The 23,668-nt window shown below is 39.8% G+C and overlaps 1 protein-coding gene across 6 annotated transcripts in view; it reads right to left on the bottom strand.

Moving 5' to 3' along the window:
- atp8a1 (ATPase phospholipid transporting 8A1) overlaps positions 1–23,668 on the bottom strand; it is a 366,447-nt gene that overhangs the window by 66,123 nt on the left and 276,656 nt on the right. The window lies entirely within an intron of this gene.

The following is a 23,668-nucleotide window of genomic DNA, read 5'->3' as shown; positions in this document are numbered from 1 at the left end:
TATCAGGTTATGAAATCAAGAGTCACACAGCAAAGGAACAAGTTCTTTGGCCTACCACGTCACTGCAGACCATTAAATTCCCATCTCAGAACTTGGCCCATGGCCGTCCACACCTTGTTGATACAAGGGCTCATCTAGATACTTAAATGTTGTGAGGGTCGCTGCCATACCACCAATCAGTCAGTGAATTCCAGACTGGAAACATCCACTGAATGAAAATAAAATTCCTCAGATGCCTCTGACCCTCACTTTAAACAATGCCGCCTGGCCTTGGATACTGTTTTTGGGAGAAGTTTCTCATTATCGATCTCTCAGCTTTGTACATCAGCATTACATCCCCTGTCAGTCTCTGCCACTCCAGGGAAAACAAACACAGTCTCTTCCTCATAACTGAAAACTTTCATCCCAAGTAATATCCTGGCAAATTTCCTCTGCTCTAATACATTCAAATTTCTTCTATTGTGTGGCATTCAGAATGACACAAAACACGCCAAGTGTGGCTTAATCAAAGATTTGTAAAGTTGTACCATGACTTGCAGGCACTTGTATTCCATGCCACTGCTCTTGGTCAGAATCCTGTCCTGCCTTCTTCATTACCTCATCTCCCTATGTTCCACCCTTAGGGATCTGGGGACTTGTAGATCTAGGTCCCTCTATTTCTTGCTGTTCCCTAGGGAACCTTAGTAAGTATGACCTACCCATACTACACTTGCAGTTGGTTTGTCTCACAAGGAAAGTTTAAACATGTTGATCTTTCCTCAATGGGGTTTAGAAAATGAGAGGTACTATTTTTGAGAGGCTGGTCATGAAGCATATCAACTACTGCCCGAAGAGTGTCTTGCATCCATTCCAATTTGCATACTGTCACAACAGGTTAACAGCAGGTGCCATTTCATTGGCTCTTCACTCAGCTCTGGAACATCTGAACAATGAAGATGTATGTATCAAGATGCTCTTCATTAACTACAGCTCAGCATTCAACACTATCATCTCCTCAAAACAAATCAATAAGCTCCAAGACCTAGGTTAGAACATCCTTATGCAATTGTATCCTCAATTTTCTCACTTGCAGACCCAGTCAGTAGGGATTGGCAAGAACATCCCCACAGTCAGCTTCAGCACAGACATCCCATAAGGTTGCATGGTTAGACCCCTGCTCTACTCACTTTATTCTTATGACTCTGAGGCCAAGTATAGCTCCCATGTCATATTTAAGTTAACACCAATGTTTGTTGGCCGAACTAAAGTTGGTGACGAATTGACATATTGGAGTGAGACGGAAAATCTAGCTGAATGGTGCTACAACAACAACCTCTCACTCGACATCCGTAAAACCAAAGAGCTGATTACTGGTGGAGTGGGTCTGCAACTTTAAATTCCTTGGCATTATCATTTCAGAGGCTCCGTCCTTGGATCAGCATGCAGCATCATTTCAAAGAAGGCATGGCAACACCTCTACCTTCTGAGAAGTTTGCAAAGATTCAGCGTGTCATCTAAAACTCTGAGAAACTTCTAGAGATGTGCGGTGAACAGAATATTGACTGGTTGCATCATGGCCTGGTATGGAAATACCAGTGCCCAAGGGTGGAAAAGCTTACAAAAAGTGATGAATACAGCCCAGTCCTTCACAAGAAAAGTCCTCCCTGCCATCCAAAGCCATGCTCTCTTCTCACTAATGCAATCGGAAAGGAGATACAGGAACTGTAGGTCCCACACCACCAAGTTAAAGTACCGTTATTACTTTTCAACCATCAGGCTCCAGAACCAGCGTGGACAACTTGACTCACCTCAACACTGAACTGATTCCAAAGCTATGGGTTCACTTTCAACGACCCCACAACTCATGTTCTCAGCATTATTTATTTATTATTTGATTTTGTATTTGCACAGTTATTCTTTTGCACATTGGTTGTTTGTCAGTCTCTGTATAGTTTTCCACTGATTCAGTTGTTTTATTCTACTGTGAATGCCTGTCACAATATGAATCTTAGGGTAGTATATGTCAACATATACATACTTTGATAATAAATTTACTTTGAAATTTGAAATGCATAAGCTTGAAAAGGATTGATAAAGTAGATGCAGGGATGACTCTTCTACTGCTGGGCATTACAGAACAAGGGGCCACAGTTTCAGAGCAAGGTGTTGCCTATTTAAAACAGAAATGAGGAGAAATTTCTTCCATGATAGAGGCTGGATCAATGAATATATTGAAGGCCAGGGGTTATAGGGTATAGGGAGGAGAGCATAGCTGCAGACAAGAGCAGATACACTACATTGTTGTTGAATGATAAAAAGACATAGGGTCTTTAAGCCTTCACTGCTTTTTTAAATGCTATTTTTTTATTTTGGGATATTCTTGCAAAGGAATAAATGAAAAGTCTAGAATGGTAAAGGATTAAATGGCAAAAATTAGTGAGATGGACTCTCCTCTTGCTATAGAGCCTTATGCTGCTCCATGGCTGCTGCAATGGATGGTTGCTGCCTTTTCAGTGCTGCCTGTCTGCAAAAGAGTTTTGCTTGCAAATCAAGGTGACTAAACTAGTGAGGTTAAAGACAATGGACTGATGGGACCCATTAAATCCGACCTTCTCCTCAACTTGCTGTTTGGTTTGTCCTTTGTTCAAATGCAAGTGAACAATGAAAGTTGTGATTTCTGTTCTAACTTCTGTCAGCAACTTACTACATGGATGAGCACAAAATACATCGGGGAAATGGTACTAGCTGTGGTTGAATCACAACTGGGACTCTGGCCCAATGGGATTGCACTGATGGGACAATGGGATTGAATGGGATTTCAACAAATGAGCACTAGCACTTCAAAAGAGAAGAAAACACACTTATGCTGCAGCCTGCATATAAAATAAAAACAATAAAATTAAAAAATCCACTTTCTTGGCACATTGCTTTCAAAAATTATAAAATTGTAATCATAGTACTTTCATTTCTTCAAAACATAAACCAGTATTTCAGATTCCAAAGCAATTTATAGCTAGTTGTTTTAAAGTATAGTCTATTATGTAGCTTGGGCTCCATATCCATGTAAACTCAGGAACTAGCAGGAGTAAGGCCAGATCTTGAGGGTCTTCTTCTATTAACTGAAATCAAAGCTCACCTAATGATAAGCAACACACACAAAATGCTGCAGGAACTCAGCAGGCCAGACAGCATCTACGGAAAAGAGCATAGTCGATGTTTCAGGGCAAGACCCTTCATCAGGACTGGAGGGAAAAAAAAGATGAGCAGTTTTAAAAGGTGGGGGGAGAGGAGGGAGAAACACAAGATGATAGGTGAAACTGGGAGGGGTAGGGGCAAAATAAAGAGCTGGGAAGTTGATTGGTGAAAGAGATACGGGGTGGGAGAAGGGAGAATCTAATAGGAGAGGACAGAAGACCATGGAAGAAAGAAGAGGGAAGGAGCACCAGAGGGAGTTGATGGGCAGGCAAGGAGATAAGTGAGAGAGAGAAGAGGGGATGGGGAATGGTGAAGGGGTGGGGGTGGGTATTACCAGAAACGTGAGAAATCGATGTTCATTCCATCAAGTTGGAGTTATGTTATTACCTGAACAAAAGCTCAGTACTATCTTAAAGCTTGGATATTGAACAGGTGTCAACACTTACTAGACAATCAAACAGCTAGCTTGATACCCCAACTTTCAAAGCTATCTTTAACAACAACTTATAAAGCAGAGATTTAACAGAGAAGAAACTCTGCTCCTGCAGTCACCTGACCTGCAATGATATCACACTGTTGAGTTGGTGCTGCTGTCCACATCCACTAATACACTACCTTTACCTCACATTCTGAAAAGCATACACTTGTTACTGTTGAGCTAAAAGCATACTATGGGATAGTCATCTCACTTTTAAACAAACAAATAATTGCCTTGTGACAATAGGGGAGGATTTGCTGTTCAAGAAAATGCCATTATTATTTATATCTACCTGATAGGGCAAAGGGGCTTCAGTTTTATACTGTATACTATTTTCAAGGTAGAAATACTAATAAGGTAGAACTCTATTTTGCATTTTCATTTAAGATTGTGCTAATTTATAGTGGAGTTTGTACTCACTATTTTGTAAAACTAAAGTCTGTGTTACCAACTTAATATTATAGATATGCATATTCATGTACACTAACACAAGTATTGTAACTAAGACTACTCTAGTTTTATGAGATCACATTTAAGGGGGTGCGATTTCATTATCCAGGTTACTGCAGTGGGAGTCTCTGCTTACATGAAATGTTTCTCCGGAAACTGTGACACTGCTGCGTGCTGTTTAAATTATAAATTCAGGAAACTCCCATGCTTCATTGAATCACATTGCCGTTTGTTTCACTGAATGTTGTTTTACACCTGATTTATGTTTTACATTCCTTTTAAAATTGTCAGAGAGCCGAGGCAAAGGTAAATACCTTTTTCATGATAAACCACTATTCACTCTCGTGCACTGGGTTCACACCAGATTAATGCAACAGCTACAAAATGTGACATGGGACACTAATGATCCTTATCGAGACAATAATCTTTTGACTTAACTGCACTTATTTTAAAAGCAGAGTCACAGGGTCAAAGAAAACTACAGACCTTTCAGCCCATCTAGTCTGCATCAAACCATTTAAACTGCCTAGTCCCATTGACCTGCCCTCCATACCCATCACATTCATGTACCCATCCAAATATCTCTTAAACATTGAAATCAAAATTGCATCCACCACTTATGCTAGGCAGTTCATTCCTCTGAGCCACAAGGTTCCCCTTCGTGTTCCCCTTCAACATTTCACCTTGAACCATGACCATGAGTTGTAGTCTCAATCAAGCTCAGTGGGAAAAGCATGCCTGCATTTACCCTAACTATACACCTCAATCAAATCGCTTCTTAATCTTCTACAGTTCTAACCTATTCAATCTTTCCTTACAACTCAGGTCCTCCAGTCCTTGTACATTATCTCGATACTCTTTCAATCTTGATTACATCTTTCCTGTAGATAGGACCAAAACTGCACACAGTATTCCAAATGAGGCCTTCATTAGACCATAACACATTGAAGCAGAATTAGGCCATTCAGCCGATTAAGTCTGCTCAGCCATTCCATCATGGCCGATCTCAGATCCCACATCCCACCCAACCCCACACACCTGCCTTCTCGCCATATCCTTTGATGCCCTGATCAATCAGGAAACAATTGACTTCTGTCTTAAATATACCCACGGACTTGGCCTCCACCTCAGTCTGTGGCAGAGCATTCCACAGATTCATCACTCTCTGGCTAAAAAAAATTCTGTCTTACCTCTGTTCTAAAAGATCTCCCTTCAATATTCAGGCTGTGCCCTCTTGTTCTGGATACTCCCACCATAGGAAACATCATCTCCACATTCACCTTATCTAGTCCTTTTGACATTAGGTAGATTTCAAAGAGAACCCCCCCCCCACCCCCCCACGTTCTCCTAAATTCCAGTGAGTACAGGCCCAGAACTGCCAAATGCTCCTCATAAGTTAATTCCTTCATTCCCGGAATCATCCTTGTGAACCTCCTGTGGACTCTCTCCAATTACAACACATCCATTCTGAGATATAGGGCCCAAAACTGTTGGTAATACTCCAAGTGTTGTCTGACCAGTGCCTTATAAAGCCTCAGCATTATCTTCTTGCCTTAATATTCTATCCTCCTTCAAATAAATGCCACATTACATTAGCCTTCTTTACCACAGATTCAACCTGTAAATTAACCTGGGAGTCTTGCATGAGGGCTCCAAAGTCCTTCTACACCTCTGATGTTTGAATTTTCTCCCCATTTAGATAATAGTCTGCACTGTTGTTCCTTTTACCAAAATGTATTATCATACATTTCCCAACACTGTATTCCATCTGCCACTTTTTGCCTATTCTTCCAATTTGTCTAAGTCCTGCTGCAATTGCACTGCTTTCTCAGCACTAACTACCCCTCTGCCTATCTTATCATCTGCAAACTTTTCCACAAAGCCATCAATTCCATTATCCAAACCGTTGACAATGTGAAAAGTAGCAGTCCCAATATTGACTCTATTCAGTTTCCTTCTTGTAACTCCATACAATTTCATCTTGCTAAAGCAGCCTTATGTGCAGCACCTTATCAAATGCCTTCTGAAAATCCAAGTAAATGGCATCCACTGCCTCTCTTTTGTCCACCCTGCTTGTTACTTCCTCAAAGAACTCTAATAGATTTTTCCGGCAAGATTTCCCTTTACAGAAACCATGCTTACTTTGACTTGTTTTATCATTAGTCTCCAAGTACCCCAAAACCTCGTCCTTAATAATAGTCTCCAACACCTTTCCAACCACTGAGGTTAGGCTATCTGGCCTATTATTTCCTTTCTTTTGCCTTCCTCCCTTCTTAAACAGTGGAGAGACGTTTGCAATTTTCCAGTCCTCCAGGACCATGCCAGAATCAAGTGATTCTTGAAAGATCATGACCAATGTATCCGTTATTTCTCTCAGGACTCTGGGATATGGTCCATCTGGTCCAGGTGACTCGTCCACCTTAAGACCTTTGAGTTTCCCTAGCATTTTTCCTTTGTAATAGCGATGGCGCTCACTCCTGCTCTCTGACACTCACGGACCTCTGGCACACTGCTAGTGTCTTCCACAGTGAAGACTGATGCAAAGTACTCATTAAGTTTAGCTGCCATTCCTTTGTCCCCCATTACTACCTTATCAGCATCATTTCCCAGTGGTCCAATAATCAACTCTCAGTTTCTCTTTATATAATTTAAAATTTTTTTAGTATCCTGCTTTATATTACTGGCCAGTTTGCCCTCATATTTAATCTTTTCCCTTCTTATGGCTTTCTTTAGTTGCCTTTTGTTGGATTTTAAAAGCTTCCCAATCATCCAACTTCCCACTCACCTTTGTCCTTATATACCCTTTCCTCGGCTTTTATGCAATCCTCAACCTTATCAGCCATAATTGCCTCCCCTGCCATTTGAGAACACCTACTTCCATGGGACTGATCTAATCCTATACCTTGTGAACTATTCCCTGAAGCTTCAGCCATCTCTGCTCTGCATCCTCCTCCAATCCACCTGGGCAAGTTCCTCTCTCATGCTTCTGTAATTCCCTTTATTCCATTGTGATAGTGATACATCTGACTTGTGCTTCTCCTTTCCCAACTGCAGTATGAATTCAATCATATTATGATCATTGTCTCCTGTGGGTTCCTTTATGTTCAGCTGACTAATAAGATCTGGGTTATTACACAACACCCAACCAAAGACAGCCTTTCCTCGAGTAGGCTCAAGTATGAGCTGCTCTAAAAAGCCATCTCATAGGCAGTCAACAAATTCCCCCTCTTGTGATCTGACACCAACATGATTTTCCCAATCTCCCTGCATACTACATGCCTTTTCCAGCTCTCTTTGCAATCTCAACCCACATCTTGACTCTATTTGGAGGCTGAAATATGATTCCCATCATGGTATTTTCACCCTTGCATTTTCATAATTTTGCCCATGAAGTTACATCATTCTCTGCCCCTATATCACTTCTTTCTAAAGATGTAAATCCATATCTTACCAACAAAGCCACAGCACTGCCTATGTCTTCCTGCTTGCCTTTTCAATACAAAAAAACATCCTTTGATGTTAAGTTCCCAACTTTGGCTCTCTTTCAGCCACGACTCAGTGGTGCCCACAACGTCATAGCGACTAACCTAATTGTGCCACGAGGTCATCCACCTTATTTAAATACATTATCTTCAGTCCTACATTACTTACCTTTTTGAATTTTGCCTCTGTGGTACAACTGAATTCTTTCCTCTGTCTGCATTTGTACCCAGTCATTGATTTGTCCTTCCTTACATTGGTGTTACATCCATCATCTACCTGTAAACCTACTGGCTCATCCTCAGCTCCATCATACTGGTTCCCACCTCCTTGCTATATTAGTTTAAACCACTCCCAGCAGCTGTTGTAAACCTGCCCACAAGAATATTCGTCCCCCAAGCAGAAGCAGCAATCCCGAGATTACTACCCTTGAGGTTCTGCTTCTCAGCTTCCTTCATAACTCCCTGTATTTTGTTCTTATGACCCTTTTTCTGCCTATGTCATTGGTATCAATATGTACAACTTCTGGCTGCTCACACTCCCTTCTCAGGATATTGTGGACCTCTCCAATGTGCTATATAATTTCAACAGAATGTCCCAACTCCTGTACTCAATACCTTGATTTATGAAGGCAAAGGTATGAACCTATCTACCTGTGATGCTACTTTCAATTAATTATGGACCTATATTCTGAGATCTCGTTATTCTCCGCAGGCCTCAGTGCCCTACCACTCACTGTGTAAGGCCTACCCTGGTTGGTCTTTCCAGAATACAATACATCACACTTGACTGCATTAAATTCCATCTGCCACATTTCAGCCAATTTTTCCACCTGGTCTAGATCCTGCTGCAAGCTCTGAAAGTCTTCCTCACTGTCCACTACACCCACAATCTTGGTGTCATCTGCAAATTTGTTGATCACTTTATCATCCAGATCACTGATCTATATGACAAACAACAATGGACCCGATACCAATCCCTGTAGCACACCACTAGTCACCGGCCTCCAGTCAGAGAAGCAACCATCCACTACCAATCTTTGGCTTCTCCCACAAAGCCAATGCCTAATCCAATTTACTGTATCATCTTGAATGGCAAGCAACTGAACTTTTTTGACCAACCTCCCACGCAGGACCTTGTCAAATGCCTTGCTGAAATCCAAGTAGACAAGATCCACTGCCTTGCTTTCATCAACTTTCCTGGTAACTTTTTGGAAAGTTCTATAAGGTTGATTAGACATGATCTACCACAGACAAAGCCATGCTGACTATTCCTAATCAGTTCTTGTTTATCCAAATACTCATATTTGGTCCCTTAGAATACCTTTCAAAAAACTTTCCCACTGCTGATGTCAGGCTCACTGTTCTATAATTTCTGGTTTATTCTTAAAGCCTTTCTTAAACAGTTGAGCAACATTAGCTAGACTCTAATTCTCTGGTACCTCACCTGTCACTAAGGATGATTTAAATATCTCTACTAGGGCCCTACAATTTCTACACTTGCATTACACAGGGTCTGATAGAACACCTTGTCAGGCCCTGGGGATTTCTCTACCCTAATATGCCTCAAGAGAGTATACACTTCCTTCTCTGTAATCTGTAGATGGTCCATGGCCCTACATCACTTCTACATTTTCTCCATCCATTTCCCGAGTCAATATAGATGCAAAAAATCCATTTAAGATCTCCCCATCTTTTTTTGGTTCCACATCTAGATTACCATTGTGATCTTCCAGAGGACCAATTTTGTCTCTTGCAATCCTTTTGCTCTTAACATACTTAGAGAAGCCCTTAGGAGTCTATTTCGCCTTGCCCTCCTGATTTCTTTCTTAAGTGTTCTTATACTCCATAAGCACCTCCTTTGTTCTTACCTGCCTACAAGTGCTATGCACTTCGGTTTTTTTTTCCTTAAGTAGGACCTTACAATCTCTCTTGAACACCAAGGTTCCTTAAGCCTGTTATCTTTACCTTCTATTCTGACAGGCACATACAAGCAATATACTCTCAAAATTTCACTTCTGAAGACCTCCCACTTACCAAGTACACTTTTGCTAGAAGATAGCCCATCCCAATCCACATTAGCTAGTCCCTTTCTGACACCATCAAAATTGTCCTTTCTCCAATTTAGAATCTCAACCCGCAGACCAGACCTATCCTTTTCCATAATTGAAGCCTGAAACTAATGGCATTATAATCCTTAGATGCAAAGTGTTCCCCTATACAAAACTTCTGTGACTCATCCTGTCTCATTCCCTAAAAGGAAATCAAGTACTGCAAACTCTTTGATTGGGACTTCTATGTACTGATTAAGGAAACTTTCCTGAACATGTTTGATAAACTATATCCCATCTAGTCCTTTTACGGTATGGGAGTCTCAGTCAATACATGGAAAGCGAAAATCATCTATCACAACCTTCTGTTTCTTGCAACAGCCTGCGATCTCTCTACAAATCTGTTCCTCTATGTCCCACAGACTGTTGGGCCGTCTATAATATATCATTAATGCGGTCATACCTTTCTTATTCCTCAATTCCACCCATAAAGATGAGACAAATTCTTCAGACTGTTCTGACAGGGCACTGCTATGACGTTTTCCCTGACTACTAATGCCACCCTCTCTCTTTAATCCCTCCTGCAGGACTGGAAAGGAAGGGGAAGATGCCAGATTAAGAAGGTAGGGGTGGGGAAGGAGGAGCAGCTAGGAATTAAAATGGTTGCCATTGGGAAATTCCACGTTTTGCTGATGGAATGGAGGTACTTGACAAAGCGGTCCCCAATTTACTGAGAAACTGTGTGTTGCATAAAATTATCAAAATATGAGCCCAATTTTTTTCCCTGTTGATAACAGAGGATTTCTGATTCCTACAGGAGATATAGGATTTAGTAAAATCTTTGTGAAGCAATACACAGTTCTATCCTCGTAATTTTAGCTGGTTTAACATCTTCAAATCTGACATGCCCTTTCATTCATTCTTCACTCAACCCTGAAGTACCTGGAGAGTGAAGATGCATCCATCAAGATGCTCTTTATTGAGTACAGCTCTGCATTCAACACCTTCACCCTCTCAAAACTTATCAGTAAGCTCCAAGACCTAGGCCAATATCTCCTTGTACACCACCTGGAACCTCAATTTCCTCATTTGCATACTCCAGTCAGTTCGGATTGGCAACATTTCCTCCACAATCACCATCAGCACAAGTGTACGACAAGGCAGTCCCCTGTTCTAATTGCTTTAAATTTATGACTCTTGAGACTAAACACAGCTCCAGGAAAGCATCATCAAGGGCCCCCACCATCCAGACATGCTCTCTTCTCGCTGATGCTATCAGGAAGGAGGGACAGGAGCTTCAGAACTCAGACTGCTAGGAACAGTTTTTACCCCTCAGTCATCAAGCTCTCGAAACAAAGATGATAACTGCGCTGACCCCAACAATGAACTGTTCCCACAGTCTATGAACTCACTTTCAAGGACTCTTTATCTCATGTTCTTGATTTTTATTGTTTGTTTGTTTATTTATTTATTTATTTATCTTTTTGTATTTGCAGCTTGTTATCTTTTGCACTTTGTTTGTTTGTCTGTCTTATTACGCAGTTCTTCATTGATTGTATTGTGTTTCTTTGTATTTACTGTGAATTCCTGCAGGAAAATGAATCTCAGGATAGTATATGGTTATATAAATGTACCTCGAAAATAAATTTACTTTGAAATTTACAGAAAATAAACTATGTAGTGAAATGATGTACAATTCACAAGTTATGATTATATCAACTAATTCAGGATTAGTTTATTTTAAATTGGGTTAAATTTTTTGCATTGTTATTTATAATTCAGTGCTTTTCTTACTCTTGGCTTCCATTCATTATCAAAGGTAGAATGAAGCTTCGTACATCTAATTAGTTAATATATATATCCTCAATTGGTGTTACTCAATTGTTACGTCCACATTTTGAACTTCGATCTTTTTACCAGACCAAAGAAGGGAAAGGCAGGAATTAGTCACTACTCTTTGAAAACATTGTTGGAAAACCTTCTAAAGTACAGCAATACTTTAAAGTGGTACATAATGATTAGCACACCTATGGGTACAGCTTTTCCACAGAACACTGAACTAAATAGGCAAATGTGCTGATATCAGGAGTTGGGTACAGTATGGCTTGTATTTGACAGGTCAATGTCAAATACAAGTTCCTCCAGTGATTTGCTTTCTGCTCTGGACTTGAGCTTCTGCAGCACGTCCCCAGACAATGGTAAGCGCACAGAATGTAAAATACTGGTCTGATAAGGAACAAAAGTATCGAACTGCCATTGCTTTTGGGGTGCCTATTATGAAAGTTATTTAATTTTTCAGAATTTTAATAGTTTCCATAAGGAAAAGTTGTTCTCTGGATAGAAATATAACCATCCACCCCAGTTTATAAGTAACCCACAAAACTGCCATTATATAGTCTTTCACAATCTCATGACAAAGTTCTTCAACAAATTCAGTGTCATAATTTAAGAAAAAAGTAACAAGAACCAATGAAAGGTGTATTGAAAACTTAATGAAATAAGGCATTTTCTAGTTAAATACTTGACTACTATTTCCATTTTTAACAAGAGATTCAATTTTCAATAAATGATTATTTTACTCACTTGACCATCTATCAGACTCCTAGGTTGTGTGACAAAAAACATAAACACTACTCCTTCCATTTAAGGATGAATATAATGTTTTAAACACCCCAAACCAAGAATATGAATAAACCAACTGATGGTACAAAGGCAGTACAGTTTGAGAGAAGTACTATGAGTAAGAACTCCCGGTCTTTGATCCCTCAAGGACTGCACTGTGCACAGCAATAATCTTACTGTATGTTTATACAGCACCTCATCCCTTACTATCACCTTTCTAACAGAACTCTTGACAGATGCAAGAATTCCAATTTGGAAGCCCTGTTCTAACAGGGTACATTTTTTTTTGGTTCTGGAAAAATTAACTGAAAAATAACCAGCAAAAAAAGTACTTTTTAAATAAAAATAAAGCAAAGCATTACAATTTCTTTAATGGATAAAGCCAAGGCGGTTATAGAATTTGAGAAAGCTGAATCAATTTAGGCCTTTCCAAGATTGTGCAGAGGAGGATGGAGAAGAAAGGTACCTTTTCAAAATGAGACAGATACCCAACATTTCCCTCCTCTTCACTTCATGCATATGACACGAGATTCTGTTTAATAAAATGAATACCGCTCAAGATCAGGAATGAACACCTGGAAAGTGATCAGAATCCGGAAGTTCTTGGTTAAGGATTCAAGAGTTACGGGCTGGGCCATGCATGCTCCCACATGCTCTTGTGCTCCTCCCGTGACCTCAATTCCACTTCCATCCCTATACCGGTTATGCCGGAGGTTAGGATCCTGCTGTGGCCTTCAGCAGGTGAACCGACAGGCTGCCCTTGGCTACCTTGTCAATTTATTTGACAGCTCTTTGCCACTGAAGGCATTTGAACAGTTTTTAAGGTGCTACTGATAAATTAAATACAATTTAAATATATCAAGATTAAATAAATTTAAAACTACAGTTTCAGTGAAGGTTGGTTATCATATGCAAACAAATGCAGCTGTGCTCCAATTACAGCCAAGGAACTGGATATGAGGAAGCTTAGTGTATGAGAAATGTTTCATGCCTCTGGGCCTGTTCTTAACTGCACTCAGAAGGATGAGAGGTATCTCATTGAATACTTAAAAGGGTTGGGTAGAGTGGGGATGGAGGGGATGTTTCCATTAGTACGAGAGTCTAGGGCACAACCTCAGAATAAAAAGATGTTCTTTTAAAACTGAGGCGAGGAGCAATGTTTTTCAGCCAGAGGGCTGTGAATCTATGTAATTGATTGCCACAGTGGGCTGTGCAAGCCAAGTCTTTGGGTTTACTAAGACAGAGGATATATAGATTCTTAATTGGTCAGGGTGTTAAGGGTTATGGGAGAACTGTGGGAGAGTGGTGCTGAAAGCAAACAAAAATCAGCTCTGACTGAAGGCTAAGCATTAGGTTAAATGGTCTAATTCTGTTCTAATAACTTATGTTCTTAGTTGTGGCCTTTGGATCAGCCCCTACACTTGGTTATGGATCAGTGGTGGAAATGGACATCAGGTCTTTCCTGCATGCAAACACCTGCTGATCTCCAATTTCAGCATGGCAAATCATGGAATGAAAGTCACAAGAGCTGCCCTGCAAGAAGGATCTTGCTACTTCCTCAAAGAGCCACTGCCAGTAGTTGTACGCAAGGGTAACTGCCAATAGTTACAACCTCTTGTCAGAGACAGTTCTTACTTGTTGCTGGTAACAGGCAATTGTCAGTGATTACCATCAAGTAGAAGAGAACTTTTATTGTGCAATATACCAAACAGACTCCATAAGCGTCATTTGGCAACCACATTTTTAGATAAAAATGTTCAATAGCTGAGATTGCCCTATAGACTTTGCTGAGTTTTACTGCTATAATATAAAAATAAAATTCATGAACAATTCAAAGGCTTATAGAAAGCATTACTCTGAAAAAGCTAGCACCTGTAACATCAGGCTGAATGATGAACATGAATGATAATCAAGCATGTGCTTTGATTAGTTGCTTAAATACGAGTAGGGTTGGCCTTCACTCCACTCCTCAAAGCAATCGACACTGTTAATGGGGCAGAATAATGTTAATACTATTACTGAATCATGTGTAAATCATCAAGCAACTCCTGGCAAGAACATCAGTTCATGTGCTGTGAATTGCCACAAGCTGCTGGATGACTTTAATTCCACCCACTTACCCCTGCGAAAACAATAATACATCCATAGAAAGCAATTAGGGAGCCAAACAGTACGTTGGTCCTACTGCAAAAGGATTTGAGCGCAATGGTATCATGGACTTATTGGTCCAATTACGTGGAACCCTAGTGAGCTTGCATCTGGAAAGTGATGCACGGATCTGGTTTCTCCCCAACTACTTCTGATAGGAATGAGGTAAGTATTCACCAAATTAATTTCCAGGATGGTGGGCTTGTTGCATGAAAAAAATTAAGCAGACTGGCTCTGCACCCTCAGGTGCAGATGAACGAGAGATTATTCTATTGAAACATATAAAATTCTTCTGGGACTTTTAGCTTGTGGAATTTATGTTTTCCCTGGGGTTACAGTCTCATATTAAGTTACTGACCATTCAGGAATGAGACTAGAAGAAACTTCTTCGACCTGAGGTAGAGAATCGTCAGAATTCTTAACCCAAGGGATGAGTCATTGAATGTATTCAAGACACTTTTAGAAATTAAACTAATTTGAACACAAGTCTAGTGCAGGAAAGTGGTGTTGAGATGAAAGATGAGCTCTGACTTTTTTTTTGAATGGCAGATCGGGCATGAGAGGCCGAAGATCCCATTCATTTTCCTATTTCTTCTGTTCTTATTTTCCCAAGAGTTTCTGGAAATTGCTGCACTTGCAGAGCAAATACAGATTGTACTTGATGGAGAAAATTAGGGTTGGTACTTATGAGCATAGTAATGATGAGATTTAAATTCTTGCAATGTACCCAAATCTCACCAGCCTAGACAGCTGCCAAAACAATTTCTGCTCGTGGTTTTAAAACAGAATTATTTTCTTTATCTTTTTGCACCCATTTCCATTCATTTTCTTAATGCAATCTTCCACTCTCCCGCCGTATTTCATTTCACAGTTTCTTTCTTAATCCTGTTCATCTTTCCATTTAACATATTTCAACATTCTGATCCGTTAGTATTAGTGGATACAGCCCAGTCCATCGTGGGTAAAGACCTCCCCACCATTAAACACATCTACATGGAGCGCTGTCACAGGAACGCGGCATTCATCAAGCACCTAATCCAGAATTACCTTTTCCTTAGTGGGCTTGATCACAAGGTGCTCTGAAAAGCCAGTTTGTCAGCATTCTATAAATTCCTTCTCTTGGGATCCAGCACCAATGTGATTTTCCCCAATCTGCGTGCATATTAAAATCCCTCATGACTATTGTAGCATAGCCATTTCTACATGTCTTTTCTATCTTCTGTTTATAATTTGTACCCCACATCCTGGCTACTGTTCAGAGGCCTGCATATAACTCTAATAGGGATCCTCTTACCTGCAAGGACTCCTTATCTTCTGATCTTAAGTCACTTCTTTCTATGGACTTGACTTCTTTAGAAAAAACAAAGCCACCTGCCTGTCCTTTTGATAAAATGCGCAAACTGGGACGTTATGCGGCCAGGTGTGATCTTCTTTCAACCATGAGTTTGTGATGCCCGTGGTGTCATGCCTGTCAGTTTCTAACTGTGCTACAAGATCAGCTTATTTTGTATGCTGCGTGTATTCAAAGATAACACCTTCAGTCCTGTATTCACCACTCTTTTCAATTTTGCCTCCATGTTGCCTGTTAAATTCTTAATCCTTTCCAAACGTTTTGTCTTATTCTTTATTCTGGAGCTTTCAGTAACTTCTTCTGTCCTCATCTTCTTGTTGACTTTATGAGTAATTTTCCAAGCTGTTAAACGCACTTCCCTACTGTTTAGTTTAAAGCCCTATCTAAAGGCCTTATTATGTGATTTTATGTTTAAAGATTAGCATTGTCACATGTACATCAAAACAGAGAGAAATGAGTCGTTTGCAACAAACGATACAGTCAGAGGATGTGCTGGGGCAGCCTGCAAATGTTGTTATGGTTCTGGTGTCAACATAGCATGCCCACAACTTTCAATGTGGGTGGAGACGGGGCACCTGGAGGAAACCCATGTAGTAATGGGGAGAATACACAAACCTCTTACTGTTAGCAGCAGCAATTTGACTACTCTATTGCGTTGCCCATACTGACCAATTCACCAAGACCCTGGTCCCACAAGGTTCAGATGAGCCTATCCCATTAGAACAGCTCCCTCTTTCCCTAATATTGCTGTCAATGTTCCAGAAATTCAATCCCATTTGTCCCCTACCAATCGTTGAGCCATGTATTTAGCTCTCTGGTCTTATTAACCCTGTGCCAACTTGCAATTTGCTGAGATAACAATTGAGAGATTATTAGGATTTTGGTTCTGCATTTTAATGTAGTCCCTAGCTGCTGATAATGAACAACTTCAATATTTTCTGCTCGACTCCCTTCCCAAGCCTTTAGAGTTTAACAGGCTTAAGAAAGCTGGGGTAACTACTCCTGGACAACTGGTAATCTTTGCACATCAGAACAGCTGCTTCTAAAAACATTATGAGTTTCAAAACTCAGTAGCATGGATCAGTTTCTCTATCGTTAAACCTGCATACCAGCAAAAGGTGTGCATCGATGATGAATTTCACAAACACCTCCAGTGTGCCCACATGACCATTGGCCAACTAAGAGTGTTCGACATCTAAGAGCACAAAGTCAATATCAAGCTCATTGTCTGCAGTCCTCCTGTACACTTTAGACATGAATAACCTACAGTAACTCAAAGTACTTCAGAGGCATCACTAGCAGGACAAGTGAAACAACGTCAGCATTTTTCACAGCCTTGACCATGCTCAAGCAACTCAGGCATGACAGGAGACAAGAGGCTGCACACTTGACACTTAAAACAAGTAGTCTACTCCAAGCTCCACCACGGCGCAAAATAGAGGGTAGTGGAAACTCAAATGTTCTTGATTCATCAAAATAGCACAAAACCTTAATTCACTCATGAGTATCTCTCAGCCATGGCTGCTCAAAATGGAGCAGCAGCATCTAAGAACACCCTCAGAAACATGAGGAGCCCAAGCACAAACAGCAGAGAGCTCTCAGCAGCAGACAGCCGAGTGTGTGAATCTTGTATTGCACTCTTCAGAACCCACAGAGCTACCATAAAAGCAAATTACTCTCAGCACTGAAAAATTACCTAATAAAGAGAGATTAGGACAATAGGAACACTGTCTGAGACCTGTGACAAACTATTACCCCTGTTACTGTGAAGTGCCATCTAGTAAACAGGATGAAACAAAAATTCAACTTCTACATACGATTAGAAAAGCAACAATATACTAATGCTTTCATCTTTTCTATAGTGTGCTTTCTGCATCACCTCTCAGTGTTTTTACCAAACACAAGCAACAGAGCAAGATAGTGATTTTGAGCTCAAAATAGTCATTTCTTCTGAGCTGAATGGTAAAGACTGTCAGATATAATCAGTCCAAACATACCAGAAAAGTACAAGACCCTATAGTGATGTTAAACTATGATGTCAGTCAGATATGTGAGGGCCTCTGGACTTTTGAATTGGTTGAATAGTCAGTAGATTGATAGGAATTGCAAATTACTCACCATCTGGATTGGTGAAACCTTATTCTGTGACTGTTCCAGCAGAAAATGATAAATGTTTATTAAGTGAAATCTATTTACTACTATTTCAGTCAAAATTTAAGGCTGCAATTGTCTGCGGTTGGAAGTACCAAGTTTAAAGATTTGTATTTGTATTGATCTGACTAATTTCTACAAAATATTATGTATCACATTTGCTGCAAATGCCAGTTTGAAAGGCATAGTATATTTTGCCCATTGGCATTCTGCAATTATACAGCAGTACGATTTCTGTTCAGCAGCCCCAAAATGATCAAATGCCCTTTCGCTTACATTGATTCAGGAAGATCAGTACAAAAATGATCACGAATGAACTGTGTGATAGTATCTACAAAATATAAGAAAAGCTGCAGAATGTAATGGATTAAAAATCAAGTAGCAAAGTGTCCTCTGGAAATGTTAAAAAGATACACTGTTCATCATGATTTCTAGTACCTCATCACAAATGCAAATATCAAAAAACAAAGCAACAAACATTCACTTTTATGTTAGTATTTAAAACAGCTCAAAAGTAAAATGTTAAGAACCATAACATAGAATTGAACATTTTATGTTGCTGTTGAAAACTTCGTAGATGGTTTTTGAAGGTAAAGGAACTTTCCCTCTTCTCTAACAGATTTCTGAAGTCCAGTTTAGATAGACTAACTCACATTGTCAGTCACACAAACTCAGGGCAAAATTAGTAAAAATAATTAATGTAATGATTGCCATAATAAACTACCAGGACAAAAGAACGGCAACAATATTACTCAGTATCAATACAAGGATATGCAGTTTAATATTTCTGGGCGAGTGAAAACAACAAGCTGTAGTACAACTGACAGGAGGTTCCCAAGTATTCCACATACTTTTGGCTAAGAGTTAAAGCTAGCTGCTTCAGTGATAATTGAGACCGATTTAAGAGACAGAGGTTTAACTCCAGGGAACCACCAGAAAGAATCTGTTTTACGAAAAAATCCGTTTAAAAATTTTAAATCATAAAAATTGATTAACGAAGTAGAATATTGTGTTATGTACTCGTGACACGTGACAGTGGTACCCTTGTCACGTGACTGGGGTTGAAGCTATACTGGACTTGAGGTAATGGTCTTGTGATGGTGGAGTGATGTCATTTTCCCGCCAGTAGAGGTCATGTGACAGGTTTTTTTTACAGGGTATAAAAGGAAGACCCCACCCTGTGGGGAGGGGCAGTTCGTGGCTGGATTTGCCATGTTGACTTCATGCCACTGCGTGATTTAATGTGATGACGCAGTTTAGTTGAAAAATGAAGTTTTATCTAATGCCTAAAGTTTAAAAGGTGATTGCCAGCAGTTTCTTTACAATACTGCTAGTGGAGAGTGAAGATAGAAGTTCGGGAGTTAAAGATCGAGGAGAATCGATTTTCGACGTTGAAATGGGTTCGACCTTGTGTGATCCTCATTCGGAAGGATTTCGTTGACTGTTCTTGCGTTAATCTCTGCTGGGTAGCAGAAAAGATTGAGGACAGTGTGGAAGAAAAGGTCAGTGCCTTTAAGCCGTTACGTTTCATAAAATTCTTCGTGAGGAGAGTTCGACGCCGGGGATCGAAGGAAAACGACGTGGAAGAGAATTTAAGTCGCCTTAAAAAGTCTCTCCTTTTAAATGGACTGAGCATTTTGAACTTTTGGCAATATCGCTTTAAACAACTGTTTTTGCAACATCACTTTAAGAACTGTTAAGCTGCCGCAGAGCATCTGTTTTCCGGTTACGTTAGTGTTTGTTTACTTTTGGGGGGTTTGTTTTCAGTGTTCAATAAACGTGTTATTTGTTATAAAAACCCTTGCCTAACTCACATATATTTATTGTTGCCTGAATACGTAACAATTGTGACACAAGGTATTTAGAAATTCTGAAGATACCTTAATAGCTTTAAAAGCTGTGAAAATGAAATACACTTCAGCATGATGCATTATAATTAAATAGCTTCAAATAATTTGTTTCTTTGTATAACACAATAAAGACTTTGAAAGTTTCATGACATTCACCAAAATCAACTTCAGGGGTAAATTACCAGCATTACATTCCATAAATAAAAATTAATTCTGTTGACAATGGTATTTCCTTGGCAATGGTATAAGAGTCAAGGCGTTTTGCATTTGCACAGTTTGTTGTTCATTGATCCTGTTTACAGTTACTGTTCTATAGATTTGCCCAACAGCTCAGCTGCCAAGCAGAAAACTGGAGTTAATTAGTTAATTTTACCTCTAAATAGTTTTGTTGTCAACTTGGGCGGAACCATGGGGAAATCTATTGAAGCCAAACACTCTTCTAGCCCACCTCTCCCTCTGCATGAATATCAGTTATTAATTTTCTCCATGTGCACTTTCCTTCATCTCGTAGGCATTCTATTTATTTAGTTAATTGAGATACAGTGAAGAGTAGACCCTTCCGGCACTCTGAGCCATGCCACACAGCAACCCACCAATTTAACCCTACCCTACTTATGGGATCATTTATAATGACCAACAAGCCTTTGCACTGTGGGGCGAAACCACAGCATCCAGAGGAAACCCATGTGGTCACGGGGAGGATGTATAAACTCCTTACAGGTAGTGTTGGGAAATGAACCTGGGTCACTGCTACTGTAAAGTGTTGTGCTAACCACTATGCTAACGTGCCTCTTCAAAGTGTATAATCTCAACATAATGATAACAAGTTATGGAAGAAAATTAAATTTTGTTGTCAAGATGAAGAGCAAAGTATTGCCAAGGCTTGTGCTACGAGGGTGACAGGATAAGTTGCAGATGCTGCCTTGCTTGTGCTAGCTAACAATAGAAAGCAACAGATCATGCCAATAATGAGGTATTGCTAACCATTGTCAGAGACTGTCTGGCTAATAGAGGAACTGAATGTGGACGTGCAGTTCTAATTTTGTGTACCGCGCGGAAACATTTGTGAGCTGGCTGATACCTAATGAGTGCTTCTTGAAAACACTAAGTATGCTTAGCTGTTGGCTATTGCCCAAAATTTACTGTATAAATTTAAGACGTAACCTGTCATTGACGGAGTCGCTAGGCAACGGCTCTCCATGATCACATATTAAAGGGTTAACTATATACCAAGGTCAGTGTCTTTATTTGTTTGATTACAGGGCAAGCTCTCTTACAGTAAAACAGGGTAGATTCTTCAATGAAAGTTGTATATATTCCACAGTAATTGTGAATATAATGTTGATCCATAAATTAACAATCAGTAAAGATAATGATACAAAATTACTACTGGAAAATTTTAATGTGGTGTTTCCTATTTTTTTTAAATCCCTGTTTTTGAAAAGCAAAAGCAGCATTCCAAATATTCATCTCTGAAACGGAGTTAGAAGTACACACAATATGTACATCGAATCTAAAATAAAACTGCCTCTTTATTTTATATTAGTTTATATAAATATCTCAAAATGACTGATACTGTGCATTACGTGCATGATGTATTCACGTCAAAAGATTGCATGTGCTACAGTACTATCAATTTTACAAATAGATACACTATGGTTGGCTTGAAGGAGAAAGTAATAAATTTGCTCAGTTTTCTGTAGGTTGACGATTTGATACTTTGTGAATGTTATTGGACATACTCAAATCGTTAAAAAAACATTAGCACATGAAAAAATAGGCTAATATAGAAAGCTGGTATCACAGTTCAGTCAACTGAATGAAAACATTAGGCAGAATCATTCTTGTGCATTGCCTTGACCCAAAACATTGACTACCTCTCTTGCCCCCACAGATGCTGCCTGATCCGCTCAGTTCTTCCCCCAGCTTTTTTGCTCCATGTTACCAAGCTTGATTTAAACACTAATACTTGATGGTTGAATTTGTTCTATTAGAGCTCCAACAAACAGATTTCCATTCTTACAAACGACTGACATTAAGGGATACTTTGTCCTGATTGATTTGTCATGTATTCAATAGCAGGCTTTTAAATAGACTGAAGGATCTTCCATCTATAAAAGTGACTGCTCAGTTTTTCTCCCAAATTAGGGGCCAGGTCAACTAGTTAACATACATCAGATTCTCTTAGTGAGCTACACTGGAATGCCTGAATGGGGTACGGGCAATTAGTTTCTTTTTAAGTCAAATGAACCCTGATACCAAATGTGATTTATGACCCCTGTCAAGATCACGTGCAATTAAATCATCCTAGCAATTTCTGTGTCTTAGAATTTCCAAATCAAGTCTGCTCTAAACTGAAGTTTAGGCTTATCCACTGTTTCAGATTATCTGTTTCAGACAGATATATTCCAAAGAAGAAGAAACTTTCGAATAAGGATGCAACCTTGGCTGACAAGAGAAGTCAAAGCCAAAGTAAAAGCAAAGCAGAGAGCATACAAGGAAGCAAAAATTAGTGGGAAGACAGAGGATTGGGAAGTTTTTAAAAGTTTACAAAAGGAAACTAAGAAGGTCATTAAGAGAGAAAAGTTGAACTATGAAAGGAAGCTAGCAAATAATATCAAAGAGGATACAAAAAGCTTTTTCAAGTATATAAAGAGTAAAAGACAGGTGAGAGTAGATATAGGACGAATAGAAAATGATGATGGGGAAATTGTAATGGGAGATAAGGAGATGGCAGAGGAGCTGAATGAGTATTTTGCATCAGTCTGCACTGAGGAAGACATCAGCAATATACCGGACATTCAAGGTTGTCAGGGAAGAGAAATATGCGCAATCACAATTACGACAGAGAAAGTACTCAGGAAGCTGAATAGTCTAAGGGTAGATAAATCTTTTGGACCAGATGGAATGCACCCTCGTGCTGAGGAAACAGACAGTCTGCAGAGAGACTTGGATAGATTGGGAGAATGGGCAAAGAAGTGGCAAATGAAATACAATGTTGGAAAGTGTATGGTCATGCACTTTGGTAGAAGAAATAAACGGGCAGACTATTATTTAAATGGGGAGAGAATTCAAAGTTCTGAGATGCAACGGGACTTGGGAGTCCTTGTGCGGTATACCCTTAAGGTTAACCTCCAGGTTGAGTCGGTGGTGAAGAAGGTGAATGCAATGTTGGCATTAATTTCTAGAGGAATAGAGTATAGGAGCAGGGATGTGATGTTGAAGCTTTATAAGGCACTGGTAAGACCTCATTTGGAGTACTGTGTATAGTTTTGGTCTCCTTGTTTAAGAAAGGATGTGCTGACGTTGGAGAGGGTTCAGAGAAGATTCACTAGAATGATTCTGGAAATGAGAGGGTTAACATATGAGGAATGTTTGACCGCTTTTGGACTGTACTCCTTAGAGTTTAGAAGAATGAGGGGGGACCTCATAGAAACATTTCAAATGTTGAAAGGCATGGACAGAGTGGATGTGGCAAAGTTGCTTCCCAAGGTGGGGGAGTCTAGTACGAAAGGACATGACTTGAGGATTGCAGGGCACTCATTCAGAACAGAGATGCGAAAAAAATTTTTTAGCCAGAGGGTGGCGAATCTGTGGAATTTATTGCCACGGGCGGCAGTGGAGGCCAAGCCATTAGGTATATTTAAGGCAGAGATTGATAGGTATCTGAGTAGTCAGGGCATCAAAGGTTATGGTGAGAAGGCTGGGGAATGGGACTAAAGGGAAGATTGGATCAGCTCATGATGAAATGGTGGAGCAGACTCGATGGGCCGAATGGCCAACTTCTGCTCCTTTGTCCTATGGTCTTATGGTTTCTTCATACATGCTGACTGTCATATCAACTCAGTTTCACACTCTTAACATACAAAATTCAACTCTTAGTTTTTATTTCATTCAGTGAGTTTCATAGCAGA

The sequence above is a fragment of the Hemitrygon akajei genome, chromosome 13 (genome assembly GCF_048418815.1).
Source record: "Hemitrygon akajei chromosome 13, sHemAka1.3, whole genome shotgun sequence".
NCBI lineage: Eukaryota > Metazoa > Chordata > Chondrichthyes > Myliobatiformes > Dasyatidae > Hemitrygon > Hemitrygon akajei.
This window is presented reverse-complemented; position numbering and strand designations above follow the sequence as displayed.